This window comes from Microtus oregoni, unplaced genomic scaffold (genome assembly GCF_018167655.1).
Source record: "Microtus oregoni isolate MIOR12 unplaced genomic scaffold, Mior012 000005F_ref0000423, whole genome shotgun sequence".
Classification (NCBI taxonomy): domain Eukaryota; kingdom Metazoa; phylum Chordata; class Mammalia; order Rodentia; family Cricetidae; genus Microtus; species Microtus oregoni.
In genome coordinates, this window is record NW_024543064.1 from 21,185,547 (window position 1) to 21,192,279 (window position 6,733).

Genomic DNA, 6,733 nt, shown 5'->3' on the forward strand with positions numbered 1-6,733 from the left:
AGAACCCCAGACATGGGTAGTGACTTGCATAGGGCAGCTCAGCCAATGCCCGGCAAAGCTGGGATCCAGGCTTCTGAATTGCAGTTACATCCCTAGTGCAGGCCTTTAGAGGGTAGTGGCTGTGTGCCGCGTAATTCATGCCCCCTCTGGAAGCTCTACCCTGGGTGACATGGGCTTTCTAGGTGTCCTTAGGCTGCTGGCATAGCCTAGGGAAAATGAATGTGGGCTCTGTGGCTCCCTGAAGCCCAGCGAGGAGGAGGAAGAGCCTGGTTGACCCAGGAGTCACTGAACAGGACCGTGTGGCCACAGCAGCTTCCACAATAGTGCCTGGGTGGAAGACTAATAGGCTCCCCGACTGTCACCTATATGTCTGTGTGTGTGTGTGCGCGCGCGCGCGCGTGCGCGCACGCGCACGTGCGTGTGCTCACGCGTGTGTGCTAGCAGGGAAGGGAGGGGGTGGTAATCGGGCTTGCCTATGGTCACGTGCCAAAACAAGGACGTGTGACACCCAGGCCAATCAGTTTGGCTGTTGAAGAGCAGGTGCTTCCCGCCTGGGGGCGACAGACTTTGTCCCTCTAAGACTGCGGGTGCAGCAGCTGACCGGGGGGTCCCATCTAGTCCCTCCAGGAAATGGTCCGCTCCGCTCTGAAGACCCCAGGAGGCCTGGCCGAGCCCTGCTCGGAAGTGAAGTGCCCAGAAACCTTATCTGCTTGAGCGCCAGTCACCTTAGCAGGGGCACCACCTCAGTCCTGAAAGTTCCACCTGGGCCGGTTCAGAGCGGACATCTTCTCCCCCCCCACACACACCAGAAGGAAGGTAGGAATCCAAATATGAGCAAGGGCTGGGAAGAGATTTCTCTCAAAACCCTGGGAGTGAGGGGGCCTACAAATGACTGGATAAGCTGATCTGCCAAGGGCTTGGAACAGGGCCGCTGCCTGGAAATGTGGCCACAGACACTTGCTGACCTCCGTTGGTCTTCTCCAAAACAGGTGTGTCCCTGAGGTCCTCCCCCTCCTCCTGAGTGCTCCCAGCTCACAGGTCCCAGCAGGAACTTCCGAAACAAAACCAAAGAGAAAATTGGCTATGGAGGGGGAGGTGTTTACGTCTCTGGGCCTGGGCTGCAAGGTTGGGAAATGGCATTTATACACAGGCTAAGCCGTTGAAAGGAGCGGGGCAACAGGTCGTCCGCCCACCCTGGCCTGGTAGCTCTCTGTGTGCTGTGAACCTCCATGGTGCCACGTGTAGCTGTTTCCGGGATTGTTTTTGCACAGGGACTGGGAAAAGCAAGGCAGAGCGCTGTCTCCCGACTTCACAGCAGGGCCCTTTAGCAGTCGGGGCTGCTGGGGAGGCTGCAGGCTTTTTGCTCTGCCTTCCCTAGAGTGTGGCACTTGCCTTTGTAGTTGAAGATCTTTGCTGTCCCTTGTCCCCAGGCTCCTAAATCCAGCAGAGGAGTTGGGGACCCCAGAGGACAGCCCGGGATTTCGTGGGGAGCTGGGAAGTGAATTCTAAGACAACTAGGAGTCAGCCACAGATACCTCGGACGTGCGGCAACTCCTTTTGGTGGCAGTGAGCCCACAATGAGGCAGTGGGCTCCTTGTCTCATGGGAAGGGGGCTCTGGACCCTCAGCAGGGCAAGAGGCGCCCAGCCTGAAGGGGGCGGGGTGGAGAAGGTGTGGGGTGCCCCCTGGCGGCCAGGCTTGGCCCTGCCCGAGTGTGCCTGCTGCCCTCGTTGGTGCCCACGTGTTCTTGCTGATCTGCCAGGAACACCCGCCTTCAGGCCTCATGTGTGAACTCCCTGCAAACACCCTGCTCCCCTGGAGAGGTCAGAGCAGATGTTCATCCGGGTGTATGCCACATGCAGCTTACGGCCGGCTTGATAGTGCTCTCGGAGGCCAGAGAGGGCTGCACCGCTCGCCTCCCTGAGGTTCCCTCCGGAAACTTGGGGTTAAGAAGTGCAAAATCACCCCATAACGACAACTACATCCCACCGCACTGAATGGGTCCACTCAACCATTCTTCCCTGTCTGCTTGCGTGGACACGGCCCTCGCTTGGGCATCCAGCAGGCCCGAAGAGGCCCCTCTTTATTAGACAGGTCTGTTGAAGGTTGTGGTGACAGCCACCAGCACAGGGGACAGAAACCCACTCGCAAGTCCCCCTCATCCCTGCACAGCAGCTGCCTGGTGAACCTTTGCGTCCACAGCCACGCCACTCATTTCACAGGGCAGGGCTGCAGGCCACAGTGAGACCCTCATGGGTGTCACTGTCCTGATGTCAAGGCCCTGAGTGGCGAGATGGTACTCAGGCGGCCTCCAGTGTGGACTGAGGTGGGAGGAGAGAAGGCCGCTCTGCCCAGCTCTGAACCCATTCCTGCAGGTGAAGCGGGTGCAGACACGGTCTGGACCTCAAGTCTGTGTGAGTCCACAGCCCCCTCCACACTGAGCTGGCAGACAGCTGCGGCCGGGAGTGTTCAACTTACCCAAGGCCATCCAGCACGAAGGCAAAGGCAGACTCACCACTCAGTCTCAAGCCCTGCCTGCAGAAACTCAGCACACCATTTGCCCAGGGCCAGATCAATGGCCTCCCCGCCCCCACCATACTCTCAGGAAGTTCAGACCCCTTATTTAAAAACTGTAGGGGAGAGGAAAGAATGTCCCCGGAGGGCTGAGGTCCTAGAAGGGTCTCCCCAGAGCTCAGCGATGCGGAAGCCTGTGCTGGCTGGTCCGAAATTCCCCTGCCTACATGTGTTTCCTTGTTATGGGCTGCGGTCCACATTCCTGGTTTGGAAGAATCACCCATGATGCCCCAGGAGGCTTTTCAAAACATCTTCACCAACTCATCTTCTCTTGCCAGGAGATGCTGGAGGGCCAAATACGAAGATGAACGAAGTCACCGAAAGTTCCACAGTCAACTTGGATGGTAGGTTCCTGGTTCACTCCACCCCACCCCGGGAGCTACCGGATCCTGCGCGGCGGGTCGGGAGGGAGGCAGCTGCCACGCTCTGCTGCGGCGGCTGCGGCACGGTGCCTGGATTTACGAGCCGGCCGCGTGGTGGGGCTTGGCTGGCCTCCCTTCCCCAGGTCGGTTATAAATCAGGCCCGCGTAAACGCCTTTGTCCTGGGCAGCTTTTCTCTGCCCTCTCGGGATTAATGTCTAGGAGGCAAGAACTACCCCGCTTCTGCCAAATCTGATTTTCCTCTCGCCCCCGGCCTGGTTTGTGGTTCTCGTCCAGCAGCAGCAGTTCACAATCAGGTCCGCAACCCTGGTTCATGACCGGGGTCAGGTGCCGCGCACACCCACGGTGGTTGTAATTGGCGTCTCTTTAGAACAGCTCAGGCGGTTCTTCACTGCACTAGAAGAACCGGGGTTGACTGGGAGGTGAGGATTAAAGATAAATGCAAAGTCCTGTACACAGTGGCCAGGCAGGGAAGACCTGGCCCCTCTCCTTGTGTCAGCTCCTCCTGAGAGGAGGATACCCTGGTTCTACTAAGATAGGGTTTTTTGTTTTGTTTTGTTTTGTTTTAATAGCCCCTGTTCAGTTTTAACAATCCCTACGTGTGGAACTGGCTTTCATATTTTGGGAAACATCCAGGGGTCTTCCTGACCTAGCGTTTCTTCATCCCCCTTCTAGGAGGTAGCCTAAGGGTCTGCAGGGGCTTTGCAGGGTGTCAGAGTTGCAGGCACCACCCCAGCCCCCAGCCTTACCCCACTTGGAGTAGGCCCTGCTTCACCCTTTTTGCTGAAGCTGAGGGGAACCAGGGCCTTTTCTAGCTCCTACCATGGCCTGACTTCCTCCTGCTCTCATGAATGGCCCTCTATCCTACCCACTAACAAAGGAGACCTTCCAGCTTCCACAGGGACCAAAGAGGAGCCTTAAAGGCTGGTGATGAAACCGGACGGTACAAGACTTGCCTAGCTTGTATTAAACTCTAGGTCTGAAATCTCAATCTCTCTCTATGTCTCTGTCTGTCTCTCTCTCTCTCTGTCTCTCTCTCTCTCTGTCTGTCTCTCTCTCTGTCTGTCTCTCTCTCTGTCTGTCTCTCTCTCACACGCGCGCACACACACACACACACACACAGAGAGAGAGAGAGAGAGAGAGAGAGAGAGAGAGAGAGAACCTTCTTTCTCTTAAAACTCAGCTTCATCCAAGAATCTGAGACATAGTTGAACATCGGATGCTTGTGTAGAAGACCCAGGTCCATGTTTGGTGGCTCACAACTGTTTGTAAGGCTAGTTTCAAGGGATCTAGGGATCTGACATCCTCTTTTGACTTCTTTAGACATTAGGCACACACAATAAACTTTTTTTTTAAAAAAAATCAGCGTCATCAGGGTAGTGTCGCCTTCTGTCACTGAAATGTGTCCTGGGAGGAAGAAGGATGTGCACTGTGGACCCTGCTGACTTGAATAATTCAGTTCTTTTCTGGGCATGTCATGTGTAAACGTCCCTGTTTTCATTTTTCCTTCTCCTTTCTTTCCCATGCCCTCAATGTGGTGTGTAGAGGCCGCGATTGAATAACCACACAACACTGCTGTGGGGGGCTGCAGACCCCTGGCCCCTTCCTTGACTTTCTTTGCCTGCCTCAGACCCTTTGCCTGCTGGAGTGAACTGAGCAAAACAAATTGTTTACCTGTGTTTGCAGCTGCTCTGAGCACGAGACCTTGATGGCAGGAGAGGGGTTTCTGGTAAGTCTGCAACTGAACGATCCCGAGAGCTGGGGCGTGGCCAGAGCCCAATATAAGCTGCCCCTGTGCACAATAAAGTTGACGTTCTTGTATCGAGAATGGCCCGTGTCCTCATGTCTGTGTGTGTGTTTTTAAGTCTCCAGCTTAGTTACCCAAGGCTCAGGTACCACAAGATCAGGAACCAGGGAACCCTGAGAGATCACCTCAGGAATGGTGAGGGTGGATTGAAGACGGGTATGTGTCTGTGTGGTTTTAAAAGAATGGAAGAAAAGAGTAAGTTTTTTTTTTAAAGAGACAGAGTATAGACAGACAGATTAAAAGGAGAGAAGATGGAACGTGTTCAGATGTATGTTATTGCATTGTCTTTTGGTTGGTTGACTGGAGAAAGACATTTTGATTCTGGCAACCGCTAAGAAAGGTATCTTAACTTTAAAATATGGGTCCAAGGATATATTGCTTTGGAAAAGAGGTTCTGCTTTTGTTTCCACAGAGGATGAGAACCTGTGGAATCATTCCAGACTCATGTGGTTTGATGGACCAAAACCTCCTGAAATGCCATTGTGAATACCCCCAAGGTTATGCTGCTCATAAACAGCAGGAAGTAGTTTACAGAGAAAACCAACACCCAAATTCCCTAAACTATTATTTATTGGAGGAAGTGGGGCTCGGGAGCCTGGCCACCATTGTGGACCCAAGGAATGGAGGAGCTCGGGTCCCTTCTGCACTTCCCAAGTGCGAGCCTGCTTCCTGGAGTCCCCGCAAGAGAGGTGGCAGCTGGAACTGAGTGTGGCAAGGGCAGCAGACGCCTGTGAATTCTCACAGAGAGGCCCAGAAGGCAGCAGCAGGGCGAGGAGGTGGTGGTTCCTGTAGTAATAGGAGCGGCGGGGCTGCGTTCCCAGCACCCCGGCCGCCTGCTCAGCTAGCTTATCCCCCAAAATAACAACACACAAACTGTATTCATTTAAACACTGCTTGGCCCTTTAGCTCTAGCACTTACAGGCTAATTCTCACATCCCGATCAACCCATCTCTAATAATCGGTGAGAACCGGTCTTACCGGGAAGATTCTAGCCTAGTCCATCCTGGGTCGGAGCTTCATGCCGGGAGCGGGGCATGGTGTCTCTCTCAGGTGTCTGCTCCCGAGAGGAGAGCTATCGAGACTGAGCTCACTTCCTCTTCCTCCCAGCGTCCTGTTCTGTTTACTCCTCCCACCTATCCTCTAACCAATAAAATGGGCCAAGGCAGTTCCTTTATTAGCCAATGACCTTCCTCCATCATTTCCCCTTTTTCGGTTTAAACAAACAAAAAAAAAAGGCTTTAACTTTAACATAGCAAAATTACATATAACAAAACAGTTATCAAGTAAAAGTTACAGTAATCTTTAACATAACTAAGGAAAACTATAACTATAACTAACTATTCTTAATTCTATCAAAGACTCCAGAAAGATACAAAATTACCTAAGCAAACAAGAAAAAAGCAACTTTTAAAACTCTAGAAATGACAGAGACATCTCGCTACCTGGACAGTCACCCAAAGTTCTTTTGTACCGTTGGGGCATCCATCTTCAGCCTTCAGGCCCATGGTATCCAGCAGACATTTCCATAAAGCAGGAAAATTCAAAGTCAGTTCAGTCACTATCTGTTGTGTCCTGCAGAATGTCTCGCAGACTCTTTCATGAATCAGGAACCCCGAAAGATCATCTCACCTTAGGCAAGTTCAGTAGTCCTCTCTCTGTGGGTTCTCTGTGTCCAGTTTATGCAATAGTCTAGGCAAGAGCAGTTTCTTGCCCAAATGGCTATCAAACTCCATAAGGTGCCTCTTCGATGCCCATCTTCCTCTTGAAGTACATTGGTGCTGCCAGGAGCAGAGTGTCTCATTGTCATGAAAAGTCCTCAGTTATTAAAATATTTTAAATGCCATATTCTGCAGCCTTTGAGAGATATGAAGAATGCCTATCTGAAATATATCTCTATATGTCTAGAAAATCTAACTAAAATGACTACAAGCTTTACTATTATCGATGATTATCCATTAACAACCTATATTTC